General features: G+C 42.6%; 1 protein-coding gene across 1 annotated transcript in view; it reads left to right on the top strand.

Moving 5' to 3' along the window:
• LOC311583559 (uncharacterized protein) overlaps positions 1-13976 on the top strand; it is an 88515-nt gene extending 74539 nt beyond the window's left edge. Inside the window, exon 2 of the transcript XR_014774568.1 lies at positions 13639-13976. The gene's annotated coding sequence lies outside the window, so the exon portion shown is untranslated. The remainder of the gene's footprint in view (positions 1-13638) is intronic.
• Positions 13977-14289: the final 313 nt, after the last annotated feature.

The raw sequence follows: 14289 nt of genomic DNA, 5'->3' as shown, positions 1-14289 counted from the left end.
CTGAGAGAAGGAAAAATGACTCACACATAACAGCAAAGAACACCAAAGGAATGCACAATTAAATCTTCATTCAAATGCTCTACTAACGGAAACGTTCTGAGAAGCTATTGTCTGCTCCGTAATGGATGACTGGGATGTGAACCAGCGGCACAGCGCTGAAGATGATAAGGGACAGAGACGAGACGAGACGTCAGGCTATCTGCCATCTCATTTCCTAAGCAAACTCCCAGAGAGGAAACAAGAAAGCATTGACTGCAAGCATCTGAAATTTTATTACTAAAAATACAGCATAAACAGATTTCAAGAAAGTGTGGCAGGATGGCGGCAGATTTTGCAAATTACATCATACACACACAAAAGCCAGACTTCTGCATTAGCAGCCACCAAGTCAAAGTGCAGTGGATAATAAATCGACTTCTGTGGAGCAGCATCTTTTACATGACAAGATGGTTATTAGGATCGGTAGCAAAGCAAATAATCCAACTACAGGTGAGGTTTTCAGAATTGAGTGTGAACCACTACGATCTGTAGACGAAACCATCCATCGATGACTAGAAATCTTCCTAAAAGAAGACCTGGTGGCTGACACCTCATACAGGCAGCCACCACAACGCTGGGCTGTCAGTGTGGGGTTTCACGGCAGAAGCAGGAGGAGCCCAGGAGCATGGCTGGGCCTCACATTTCTTTCAGATCTCATGGGAGTGCATCTGAGCAGGGAAGCTACGCACATCTGGAGCCCTGGCTGCCAAGATGCTCTGTCTGTGCATTAGTCCTCCTGCTCTTCCATAGGGAAGGGACAACAAGGAATGAGCAAAAAGGGCTGATAGTACCAGCCAGCAGGTCACCCACCAATGGGCATGTGGGTGGTGGCTTTACAAGGTACAGTAAAGGCCCAAGGGGGGTGGTTTGAAGATCTTACTGGGTTCTCCTTCCATTCCTCAAGAGCATTAGTAATACTGCGGGAAGGGAAAGGGGTGCTTCTAAATTAGAGATGGGAGGTCTAAAAGGGAAGCTGGCTTTGCTTACTGTTTTACCACAGGATGCCAGCTTAGTTGCCACCTCATCCAAGCAAGCTATGCTTGTGCTACCCTCGCAGTTGACCATCTATGTGCACTTGTCCTTGGGCTCCATATTTTGTGACCACTACACAAAGGAACACTTTCTATTTCTATTCTGTCTTTCCATAACGGACATGACTCACCTGGTCCCAAGCTCTCATCTGAGATCACATTAAAAACCCCCTTCTGAGCTTATAAAGTACAACCATCTCCTTGTTGGATCACCTTATCCCTATTGCCCTACATTAAGCAACTCTGGATGTGCTGTGAGGTTTTTTTTTTAAGACTTTCACACGAACTCTGGTGCCCCGTATTTGACTACGTCCCCTGGATGGGGAGGCCTGGTGGCACTTACAGGAAGGATAGCAGGCTACCAAGAAGAGACTTGATACCCTATGAGAATATTCAGGTGGAAGAGGTCCCCCTCAGTTACAGTCACAGGGGAAGGAGTAAGGGGAAAATGGGAGGGAGGGAGAAATGGAAGGATACAAAGGATGGGATAACAACTGAGATGTAATAGGAATAAAGTAATAAAATATATTTAAAAAAAAAAAAGACTGTAGAGACCTGGTGGCACTCAGAGGAAGGATAGCAGGTTATCAAGAAGAGACTTGATACCCTATGAGCATATACAGGGGGAGGAAATCCCCCTTAGGAACAGTCATAGGAGAGGGGAATAAGGGGAAAATGGGAGGGAGGGAAGAATGGGAGGATACAAGGGATGGGATAACCATTGAGATGTAACAAGAATAAATTAATAAAAAAATTTTAAAATATATAAAAAATTAAAAATTAAAAAAAAAGACTGTAGGTTTCATGACCTTCCCCTCCACCCCAGATGGTTTCTTTAAGCTATGCTGGTAACTCTGGTCATTTCCTACCTCTGAAAGTAGAGTTAAAATACTGACCCCTCCATGAGTCCAACATGGAATACCAGAGACCTGAAGCCCATTGGACTCCTTAAAGCCCTTGAGGCCTCATTCACTTGAAGGACACCCTGCCATTCTTGAAGGTCCAAGCCTCTGAACTGGTGCAGCTCTTATGTGGCACTGCAGTCTCAGGGTCAACATTAGACCCAGTGGAGAGCGGTGGCCCAGGCCTGTAATCCCAGAACCTGGGAAGTAGAGGCAGAACGGACTGTGAGATAAGGACATTCATGGCTACACAGCAAATTGTTCCAGCCTAAGATATATAAGACCAACCATGGGGGGGAAAAAAAAAGGAGACCTTGTCCTCCAGGACAACTTTCTCCTAACTCAAATACAGAAAGTCTGGAAGGAGTAGAGTGTTACCCTTTTACCCTTTAACACATCCGTAGGCTCAATTTTCTTAATAAATATATTTTATTACGAACTTATTGAGTGAGAGTACATCATTTATAACCTGACTAACCAAAATAATAGGAGAAGAAGATTAGAGAATACAATAACAAAACCATAAGGATATCAGTTCCAAAGAACAATTCTCCTGACGTAATCAGCAGGATATCTTCTGCTGGAACCAGGAGTAACCAGAACCCAAAACCTCAGCAGGAGCCCAGAGCCCTGAAGCCTTACCTTGTACAGTTCTCTCTAGGAGCATCTCGAAATGGAGGGATGAACAGCCAAAACTATCCCAAGTCTCCAAAGGCCCCACCTCCAGTTTGGGGCTCATTTATATATCTCCTCCCAGAGTGTCCACAGGATCTTTTCAGCTGGCAACAATCAAGCTCCCGCACAAGGTAGTTTGCCTCTAGTGGATTAACATCACCAGGTCTCTCACAAGACTGTTCCCCATCCCACACTTGGGATCATAACAAAAACAGGTTTATCTCTCCTTCAATTATCCTCACATCCTGATTCATCAGAGATGATGAGACAGATGTGGCTATAGCTACTAAGTCTCAAAGGGATTGTATCATTGCCTTTCAACCTTAGCACATCACCTCACATGGTACTAGGAGGCAGCGCTTTCTATTCCCTGGAGCCAAAATGATGTAGCCCATTAGGATCAATAAGATCTAGCTGGGTACCAGGAGAAGTTGAGGGGGGGAAAGTACCACTCTCAAGCAGAAGAGAAAATGATGGAGAAGGAGGATAAAGCCCAATGGACAAAGAGGAGTGGGTCTAATAACAGGGTCTGTTATCAGGCTCCTGTGAAGTCCTACAACATTTGCTGAGCCCAGGGCAGTGCTGGGGGAAGGATATTCTGCCAGCTTCTTTCCCATTAGCCATTAGGCCATAAGGGGCCTGGAGCCTGCCTAGCCCTGCTTACCTTGCTTTTCCTTACACTTCCTCTCTTCTCCAGTTACTTCAGCCAGAGGACACTTCATGGACCAGTCAATATATCATCATCATCATCATCATCATCATCATCATCATCCTAATAAAGTCAGGCACATAGTCAGGTGTGTTCAGGCAAAGCCAGAAACAAATCCAACTTTTAATTCTAACTTACTATTTCCCACTGCACTGTATTCCCTCACGCTCTAATTTATCTCCCACCACCTGTGGTCTGCCATTCCATCAGGCAGCCACATCTAGGAATGGAGTCATAGAGAGCTGAACAAGCCTACGCCAGCTCCTCTCCCCAGACCCACTCTTTCTTCTAAGGCAACGCTTCCTTTTTGGAAAGTCTTGGGCCCTCCATGAAAAGAAAGAAGAAAAGCAGAAACAGGGAGGAAAGGCCATAGGTGGAATGACAAGAGCTGGCTGAAATCCTGCTACCTCCTGAACTCATGCTTCCCCACTGGGAAGCACGGAACCTTCTGGTGGCCTTGCAGATCCCAATCACAGCCAGCTAAATGCTGCTACACAGGGGAGGACAGCGGACATTTGAAAAAAATCTCTCATTTCCAGAACAATCAAGTCAGAATCTCCTGTCAGAGAATCAAGGCAGGGGGACTGTGGAAACTCCCCCTGGATGATTAGGATATGCAGAATCACTAACAAAACACCTGCTAGTGCCCAGTGCTCAGGTGCACCAACTGGGCATAGCAGCTTTCCCGGGAGGTTCTTTGACATCAATGTAAAATTAAAGCAACCTCAGATTTTATTGGATTCCTCCCCCCAACCCCCAATACTGTTCTCTCCAGCTTTTATGTTTGGTTTGGTTTGGTTTGATCTGGTTCTCCTTTGTGTTCCATAAAATTCTAAAGATAAAACAGTAATACTAGCAGCATCCGTACTGTTAGTAGTTAGAACTGGATGCCATAACTTTTCTCTTCAGTAGACTTCCTGATGCAGAAATAAGCTATGCTGCCTTCTACTGTATATCTGCTGGCTGGCTGCACTGCCCATTGGTTCTTCTCTACTCATCTAGATAAGCACTTCCTCCCAGCAAGGCTCAGTCTATGGATATACGTCTCATGGAAGGAACCTAGAAGTCTCATCAGGGCAGCACTGATCTGCTCAGCACTTTGTGTTGTCAACACACAAAACAAGGATAAGTGGCTAGTTGCCAATGAGGAGAGACCTGGATGACAGAATCACATAGCGAGCATAGTTCACAGAGAAGAACACAGAGGCAGGAGACCACGCGTGTGCATCTAGCAGTCCCTTCACTGCCTAGCTGAGCACTTGGCTTTGATTCCAGTGCAGTGAGCTCAGAGTGCATGTATTATCAGTCAACAACTCTTCAAATTCTCCTCAGTCTCTCAGCCTCCAGTGACCCTCCTTTTCTGGAAATAGAACATGAATCTCATATTTGCCTGAAGTAAGTAAGTTAAGTCTGAGTAAGAAGCTATTTGTTTGAGCAGGTGCACATTACCAGTGGCTATAGCACTGAGGAGTATTACTCCCCCTGCCTATCGCAATCCCTAGCTGTCTATGACCACATCCGTGGAGTAGTGAAGATTCAAGAGCCCCTCCCCATCCATGATGGCATGTCAATGTGCCCACTCTGTGCAAGTTAAGATTGACTTTTAAGGGCTGGAGAGATGGCTCAGCAGTTAAAGGCTAGGCTCACAACCAAAAATATAAGAGTTCAGTTCCCAGCACCCATGGCTGTCTCTCCAGTCACTTTTTCATAATAGCCAGATCATGGAAACAGCCTAAGTGTCCCTCAGTAGAAGAATGGATAAAGAAACTGTGGTACATATACACTATGGAATACTACTCAGCTATTAAAAACAAGGAATTCCCGAAATTTGTGGACAAATGGATTGAGCTAGAAATGATCATAATGAGTGAGTTAACCCAGAAGCAGAAAGACTCAAATGGTATATACTCACTTATATCTGCATACTAGCCCAAGGGGCATGTCCCATGAAAGCCTTCACTTACCAGGAAACTGGGACAGAAGGGAGGACATCCCATTGAAACTCTGGATGAGAGAAGCATGGGAGAATAACAAAGTAGAAGGATCCAGAGGGTTCTAGAAACCTACAAGTAGAACATTATGATAGGCAGATTTGGGCCCAGGGGTCCCGCTCAAACTAAGGCACCAGCCAAGGACAATACAGGCGGTAAACCTTAAACCCCTACCCAGATCTAGCCAATGGACAGAACATTCTCCACAGTTGAGTGGAGAGTGGGATATTACTTTCTCACGTACTCTGGTGCCTCACATTTGACTATTTCCCCTGGAGGGGGAGACCTGGTGGCACTCAGAGGAAGGACAGCAGGTTACCAAGAAGAGACTTGATACCCTATGAGCATATACAGAGGGAGGTAATCCCCCTCAGGAACAGTCATAGGGGAGGGGAATAAGGGGAAAATGGGAGGGAGGGAAGAATGGGAGGATACAAGGGATAGGATAACCATTGAGATGTAACAAGAATCAATTAATAAAAATAAAAAATAAAAAAGATTGACTTTTAAATAACAATAACAACAACAATAATAATAACGATGATGATGAGGAGGAGGAGGAGGATGAGGATGATGATGATGATGATGATAAACACTGCCAAGTACAAGGTCCTTCAGCTCAAGTTGTTGCTCAGGGGTGTCCCAGAGGTGCCCCAAAACAATATGTTACTGCCATTGAGGTTGGTTGACCACTGTAACTTGACGGCAAGACTCTTGCTGAAGACTCTATATCACTTTGGCTACAGAACATGGGAAACTCAGTCTAATATAAGCTTTCCTCACTGCGGGCTACCTTTCATAGTGCTGGAAGGTGCTATGTAGGCACTGGAGGATGGAGGGGAGCCATCAGCAGTATGACTCAGCTGTGAACTCTGTGAGGTAAAATACCAATCAAGGTGTATTTGCTGTCACTCCTCATGTTCCCTCCTTTACCCTGCTATGCCCTCTCCTCTGCCACTCAATGCTCCCAGTCTAGTTTACCTTCTGTCTCTTTACAACACCACGTTCTGTTTGCCCTTCTGTGGAAGGGGCTCTCCTCCCTCCTGATCCCTCACTGGCTACTTAACCTCTGTGGATATTCAAAATGAAACACACATTTCTAAAGCTTATAAGCTAAACTCCACATATCAGAGAAAAGATGCCACATTTGTCTTTTTTGAGTCTGGGTTACTCCTCTCAGGATGATTTTTTTTTTCAAGCTCTATTCATTGACCTTCAATTTTCATTTTTCTTAACAGCCAAATATTCCACTGTGTGACTGTGCCACATTCTCATTATCCATTCATCAGTTGATGGGTATCTAGGCTGTTTCCAGTTTCTGCTGTTATAAGCAGGGCATCAATGAACACTGATAAGCAAATGTGTGGTAAGATACAGAGTCTTTGGGGTGTATGCCCAACAGTGGAATAACTGGATCTTGTGGTAGAACAACTTTTAGCTTTTAAGGAATCTCCACAATGATTTTCATGCTGGCTGTATCAGTTTGCACTCCCACTGGCGATAATCTGTTTTCCCCCTTTTCCAGCACCTTTGACAACATGTGCTGTCTGTCTTTCTGTTTGTCTGTATGTTGATCTTGACCATTATGACTGGAGTAAGGTGAAATCTCAAAGTACTCTTAATTTGCATTTCTATGATGGCTAAGGATGTTGAAAATTTTTTTACAAGTGTCTCAGGCATTTGTGTTTCATCTTTCAAGAACTCTCTGTTTAGTTCTACACCTCATTTTGAAATTGGGTTAACTGTTTACTTTATATTTTTAGCATTTGGGGGAGCATGATAGGATACACTCAAGGGTGCAATAGTAGCATGAATGTCACAGGGGTAATCAACTACTCTCTTGTTATATTTAAAGACACAGGATGAAACATATGTTTGGTACTGTTAATCTAGCCAAGAGCCCATGGCTGGAGAATGTACAAGTTCTGGAGATAAATCTATCACTATTAATTCTGCTAAATGGATATAATATCAAACTGGTCTTTAAATTTGTATCTATCTACCCTAGATTAGTGAAGCTCTCAGACATCCTCAGAGGAGTTTCCTTGTGCGTTGGATGACAATTGGTGCAGAGATTTACAATGGGTAGAGTGCAGAGAATATGTGTCAGTAGGGTACTCAGCCACAAGGAGGACTTCTATATCACAGGAACTCCCCAAGGCTCAGGGAAAATCATGGAACAGGAAGCAGAAGTTGGTAAAAAGCCAGAGGTTTGGAAGGACCAAAGCAAGACAGTATGTTCTAGACGTTACAGAATCACTACCCTTATGAATTCCCAACAGGTGTGATTGCCTGCCCAAGAGTGACACAAGATCAAGTCACTCAACATCCTAGCATGGAGAAGGGAAGGGTTCTTGAGCCCCCACCCCCAAACTGAGGAGATACTGATAGTTTATGGCTTCTTGGGGAAGGAGAGTCGGTTTTCTTTAAAGGTGTGACCTTTAGTCTGTCAACTATGCTCCAGTGGAGGACATCACATCCATGAAAACATGAGCAGCACAAATTGGACTCACCACATTATAAAAATAAATAAAAAAATAAGATTATACCAATGTGTGAGGAGGTGGAGAGAGAGGATAGACCTTGGAGAAGTTAGAGTAGAAATTATGTTGAATATGATCGAAATAAGTTGTATGTATGTTTGAAATTCTCAGATAATTAATAAAAGCATATCAAAAATATTAATTTCTTATGGTTTGTAAAAATAACAGGCATTCAATAAATAGTTATGAGACACAGATAAGGACAGCAAAACTGCTTTCACAACAGCAAGAATAGTTTATAAGAGGACATGGAGAAGCAGGTCACTGAGCTGTGGGAATGGCTTAGTGGCTGAGAGCACTGGCTTCTCTTCCAGAGGAGGAGGGTCAATTCCCAACCCCCACGTGATGGCTTACAACTGCATATGACATCAGTTCCAGGGATCTGACACCCCCTTTTTGCGTTCTCCAGTACCAGGCACACACACGGTGAGCAGACGCCCATACACTTGCAAATAAAAAACATAAAGAAGAAAAGAGATGTTTTGCTAAGATACCGAGCTGGTTTTATCTTTATGTTTTTGGAAACTTGCCCTGAGAAGCAGTCACACTTTTTTCAATTGAAGTTTATGGTCATTGCACACAAAATTCCTATGAGAAAATTCCTTTGTTGTACTAATCGCTGGGAAGCCCTAAGATACCACTATTCACCCAGGAAACCAAACTTAATTAAATGGTCTCTGATTTAAAAAGCAGAGAGAGAGAGAGTCGGAGATATAGAGAGACAGAGACAGAGAAAGAGAGATGGAGACTGGTTGCTAAGGAGCAAGTACCACTGGGGAGATAAATATAAGATGAATGAATTTGAAATCAGAAGCACTTGTGACTGAATATGTGAAGAAATAACTCATCCTTTTCACATTATACTTAATAGAATCTGGCAAAAAATGTGTGAAAAAAAGTTTTCTGGTTTTTTTTTCTTCTAATTACTAGCAAATACATAGATCCTTTATGGATCAAAATATTAAATATTTACATGGCATTGATAATATTTCTTGGGCAACTACCTCCTCTCCAGTGAGGTGGGGATTGTGACAGTTGCTTGTGAAGCTATGAAGCTGGTGGCATTTGTAAAGCATTGGATATTGTGTCCATTGCTTTGTTGTTGGCTGTCAGCTTTATCTGCGTTACTAGGATTAAAGTGGTTTGCTAAAAGAACTTGAAGCCCAGCAGAACCGAGTTGGCTAATTTCCAATGGTTAGTCTTGCCACAAGGTTAAAATGATGCTCTTGGTGTGCCATGGGCTCCAAGGATCCTTGTGTGTTTTATTCAGCTTGTCCAACAGTAACTACAGAGTTCTGAAAATCCTACCCAGAGTCCTGCAGTTTATTTTGACTAGATGCTAAAGGAATACGCTCCTATTAACTCCTTTAATGATTGTTCTACAAATTTCCATCAGGAAGTTGGGTTACAGTTTCTACTTTTTCTCGGTGTCATCATGGTTGAGCAACATTTCATGGCCATGCAAGCGGTTCTTAAGAATGTATGCACAGCAGGGAGGCAGAGGCAGGCGGATCGCTGTGAGTTCGAGGCCAGCCTGGTCTACAAAGTGAGTCCAGGACAGCCAAGGCTACACAGAGAAACCCTGTCTCAAAAAACCAAAAAAAAAAAAAAAAAAAAAAAAAAAAAGAATGTATGCACAGCCTGTAATAGTGAAGTCTGCTCACCAAGGCACTCATCTCTAGGCAGTGATGCTGTAAATCTTTCTTTTTCTTCATGTGTTTATTTGTGTACATTTCTTATACATAATGCTGAGTCTCATAAAGACATTTTCATACAAGTATAGCATGTAGTCTAAGCATGTTCCTCTGCATCCCTCCAAGTCTTTTTTCTCCTTCCCTCCCAGTACTCCCCTTCCCCTCCCTAGACAGTTTTGCTTCAGTTTCATACTATATATCCACTTCTGATTTTATATGCCTCTATAAAATCTAGGATTCACAAATGAGGGGGCGCATGATATTTGTGTTTCTGGATCTGGCTTAGTTCACTTAAAACAATAATCTCCAGTTCCACCTACTTTCCTAGAGAGAACATAGTTTTATTATTTATAGCTGAAAAAAATCCCATTGTGAATATGCACCACATCCTTTTTACGCACCATCTGTTGACAGACAACTAGGTTGGTTCCATAACTTCTTGAGATAGTATAATGGAAGTCACTTGACTTCATGCATTTACTATCAAATCTTTCTTATGCACTTGGGTTTGGCCAACTACTTTCACAAGCAAGTCCCGTATTTTGTTGCTCATATACCTGAAATTTTATTTCCAGCCCCATCAGATACTCTTGAGTAGCACCTTTTGCCCAAGTGGTAATTCAATCCAGATGCTTCTTTGAGTGGCTCTGTAACCTCTGAGGATCTCTTCAGAGTCCACTACTACACGTCCCACACCTAGCCTCACAACAGGCTAAACGTTATCTTGGAAAACTGAATGGCTGATGCTTAGCCACATCATCTCAGGATGAAGAGAGATCACTCCCTGTACAGTGCATTGTTGGGACCTAGATGCAGAGGAAGCTGGGAAAGTAGCCACAGGGCTGCATCTCAGTCACACTGCTGTACTGCTGATGAGGAGTATAGTCTCCCCGGCTAACCAGCTGCTCCATAAGTACCAGGCACTGGAGATAGATTTGTAAAATAAAAAGAGCTCCTTTGTGTCAGGTGTGGTTGTGTGTGCTGGAGTTTCAGCACACTGGAAATGGAGACTGGAGAATTGGGGGTTCCTGGGCTATGGGAGCCTGACTCAGAAAATTTTAAATAGTGAATGCTGAAGAAAGGATTCAGCAGGTAAGAGCACTTGCTGCCTTTGCAGAGGCCTTCGCTTTGGCTTCCGGAACCTATATGGCAGCTCACGAAGTCGGTAGCTACAGATTAATTTTTTTCTAAGTTAAAATGATAATAATAATGACGATAATGGTGGTGGTGATGCTGCTGATGATGATGATGGTGATGGTGACAACAGGAAAGAAAACAAGCAAAAGAGAGAGAAGGAAAAGAGGGCGGGAGAGAGGAAAGATTGGTTCTTTTCTCTTCATGGAAGCTCAAATTAATTGATTCTTACTTCGATAAATAGCTCCCTCCTAACCTGGTTCGTTGGTGCATGACTTTAATACCAGTATTTAGGAGCCAGAGATAGATGGATTTCTCTAAGTTCAAGTCCAGCCTGATCTATATTTAGAAAGTTCCAGGCCAGCCAAGGATACATAGTAAGACCCTGAACATGATAGATAGATGGATAGATAGATAGATAGATAGATAGATAGATAGATAGATAGATAATAAAAATACTTTTTTAAAACTCCCAGCTAATGGCCTCAGGACCTGAATTATAGCTTATCAACTATCATTACCTTCATACTTATTTACACCAAAGAACTCAATTCCCCAGAATTCTTTCTCAGTATCATTCAAGGGTAGATTGTTGCCAATGAAGCATTCATAACATTTGGAAGAGAAGTCATTTTTCTCATAGCAGCTGTTGGCGGACAGATGAGATCATTCTTGGCATCACTGCCTGGCTACTGATGTGTCTCCCAGGAATCACCTGCTATAAGTGGGCTCTGAGATCATCGGCTAAGGTTTCCAGTGGCCACAGCCATCCTCCTGAGAATAACTCTGCAGTGCTTCGCAGCTAGGCTTGTAAGTAATGACTGCCCTAGAGTCCTGTCTTCAGACCTGCTGAAAATGAAACTTCCACGGCCCATACCTCTCCCACGTCAAGGGGTCAACATCTTCCTACCCAGAATACCAGAATGATCTTTGCCCTAGACAGAACCTGAACACACAATGAAAATCTTCAGTCAGTGCATTTGCCCAGGAACTTAAAAACATTCTAGTTTGCTGTTTGCTAGGCTTGGGTTACACATCAGAGAACTCAGTGACGAGCCAACAAACAGCTGTCTTCATTCTGCTTGTTCATCATCTCGGTGAGGAGCGCATTATAAAATATAAGGGGACAATGAGTACGTACTCTGGCGGCTGCTTGCAAGTATAACAGGACTTCTTTTCAACTGTGGTAAAACAGAACTTGGGATGGGTACAGTCTCACTATCACCAGCAAGTCATACAAAAAGAAATTCAAGACGAATTCAATGCTGCGTTGCAACTCAAGAGAAATTTGGCAGAATTCCTGGAAGTATGAGTAAGTCTCATTACTGCGTCTGAAGTGTAGTGGTACAATGACGCGAAGCATGCAGTGGGACAGATGCTTCATCTTCACTACAAGTATTATCTGCAAAAATTCAAAACGGTCTTTACACATATACGTAAATCCAACATATTTAAGTTTTATTTAATTGTGTATTTAAACCCTATAAATATATTTATAAGTATTTAAATGCATAGAATTCAGTATATAGAAGACAGTATGAATAACTGCTTTGGGTAATTCTTGCCAGGAAAGGACAGTGCCCGCGTGGTAGTCACAGCACATCAGTTCAATATGTCAGTCAGTCACAAACACATGTATCCATTTTGTGTTATAAGCTATTCTACATTAGAGAAAAACATCAGTATTCCCTATGGGTACTGTTAATAAAATAGTGATTTTTTTTTCCTAGTAACTTGGTATAAGAAAAAAATGACGGATACGCAACTATCTGGTTTTAGTCAAGTGACATTAGAACAAATAAAATGTTTATATAAATCTTCTTGCTTCTCTGTATCTCTTCATCCTTCAAAACTGTGTCTTTAATTCTCCCATCCCCAAACTCTCAACACAAGCAAAAGGACTCCTTGCCGTCCCTATCTAGTACTTGGGTACCAGAAGTCAGCTTTGTTCTTCACGACCAAGACTCCAGCAGACAACATTTCCTGCATAGCCTGTGTGCATTGGGTCTTGCAGAACATAGCAGAGAAGGATGCACGTGGTCCTCACCCTGGAGGAATTAACATCGGGGTGGGAACTAAGAGAAGCTGGAATCACAGGAGACAGAAGCGCATGCAATGAAGTTACAAGAGTAACTACACTAAGCACAGCAGGCTTGTGTCTCCTGTAAGATACACCGGCAAGCAAGATCTAAAGAATGCTTTTTAAATGTTTTGTTCTAGCCCCAAAACTAATGAGTGAAAGAATCAGGAAAAAGAAACAAGCTTGGGAAAGCCAGAAGTTAGAGAGAGCTCAGCAGCTGTTCAGTTACAGGGACTGCAGAAGACTTGGTGGCTGGATTACACGATAGGATAAGTGATAAAAATAAATGAATTTGGAGTGTTAAATAGATATTATAGCCCAATATGTCATGGGAGGGCGTTTGAACATTGTGCAGAATTTGAAGTCACTGAGTATTTTAAACAATGAACATAGATTTGCATTTTGGACATTTTTTACTGGCTGCCATGTGAAGAATGGAAAATGACACCATAGACAAAGAGGGTGAACAGGGCCCATAACAATTATTGACATTATTGAAGCAAGAAATTCTGGTCCTTAAATCCAGAACAATAACCCTTTCTCTAGATTCACTATTGTTATACTTCACTTAAAAGTGTGTTTATTTTTAAAAAATATTTAATAGAATTGAATTTTTAATTAATAACCACAATATGTCCTGAATGTTAAAAGCCTTACTCCAAATTAGTTGGATTTATAAGCCAGACAAAATTTTGTCGTGAAAGTTTTGGTTTCTTTTAAAACTCAGTTATGCTCTGTAAATATGTTTTTGTTTTAATCCCTGGTGTGGGATATGGGGACTTTCTCCAATTTGTCCACAGATGGTAACAGCCTCATGAGAGGTCCTGTGTTCTTTTCCAGCTGGCAAAGACCATGCCTCCTGCATGAGGCAGTTTCCTGCTGACAAAGTTCGCAAGAGCCCAGAGAGGGAGAGAAAACGGAGGGCCGCGAGAACACTTGGATGAGACAGCCAGAGAAGGGAGAGAAATGTGCCGCTGCATTTGCTGTTGCTGGTGGAATATCCTGTCGATAATGACAGAGATGGGTGCTGCCCCTAAGAACCTGACACCCCTAAGCAGCAGGAAGTAGCCAAAGAGAACTATGCCCCTTCTCCCACTAACCTTCTTTCTCTCCTACCTAGGCTTGGTGGGTTGGAAGGGAAGTAGAGCCATTAAAAAACAAACAAACAAACAAATAAAGTAGGTTTAAAAAGATCAAAGCCTAGAACATTCCATGGGGCACAGTCACCTAAGCACACACTCTTAGCTGGAGGTGTTACTGAGAAGTCAGTGGCTGCTCCAGGATGTCAACTTTCTTTAGGGGTGTGATCCCTGGTAGGTTGACCATGCCCCAAAAGATCGTCCACCTCCATGTGGTCCAGGTTCACTTATACACTGGAAGCACTATTTAGACACAGCAGGTAATGAAAACAACAACAGAAGAGAAGGACGTGGAATTGGAAGGAGGTGGTGTAGAAATGATCCAGGAAGAGTTGGAGGTTAGTATAATTGA

This window comes from Acomys minous, assembly GCF_964271855.1.
Source record: "Acomys minous genome assembly, chromosome: 14".
Lineage (NCBI taxonomy): Eukaryota > Metazoa > Chordata > Mammalia > Rodentia > Muridae > Acomys > Acomys minous.
Note: the sequence above shows the minus strand (reverse complement) of the source record. Positions and strands in the feature narration are given on the sequence as shown.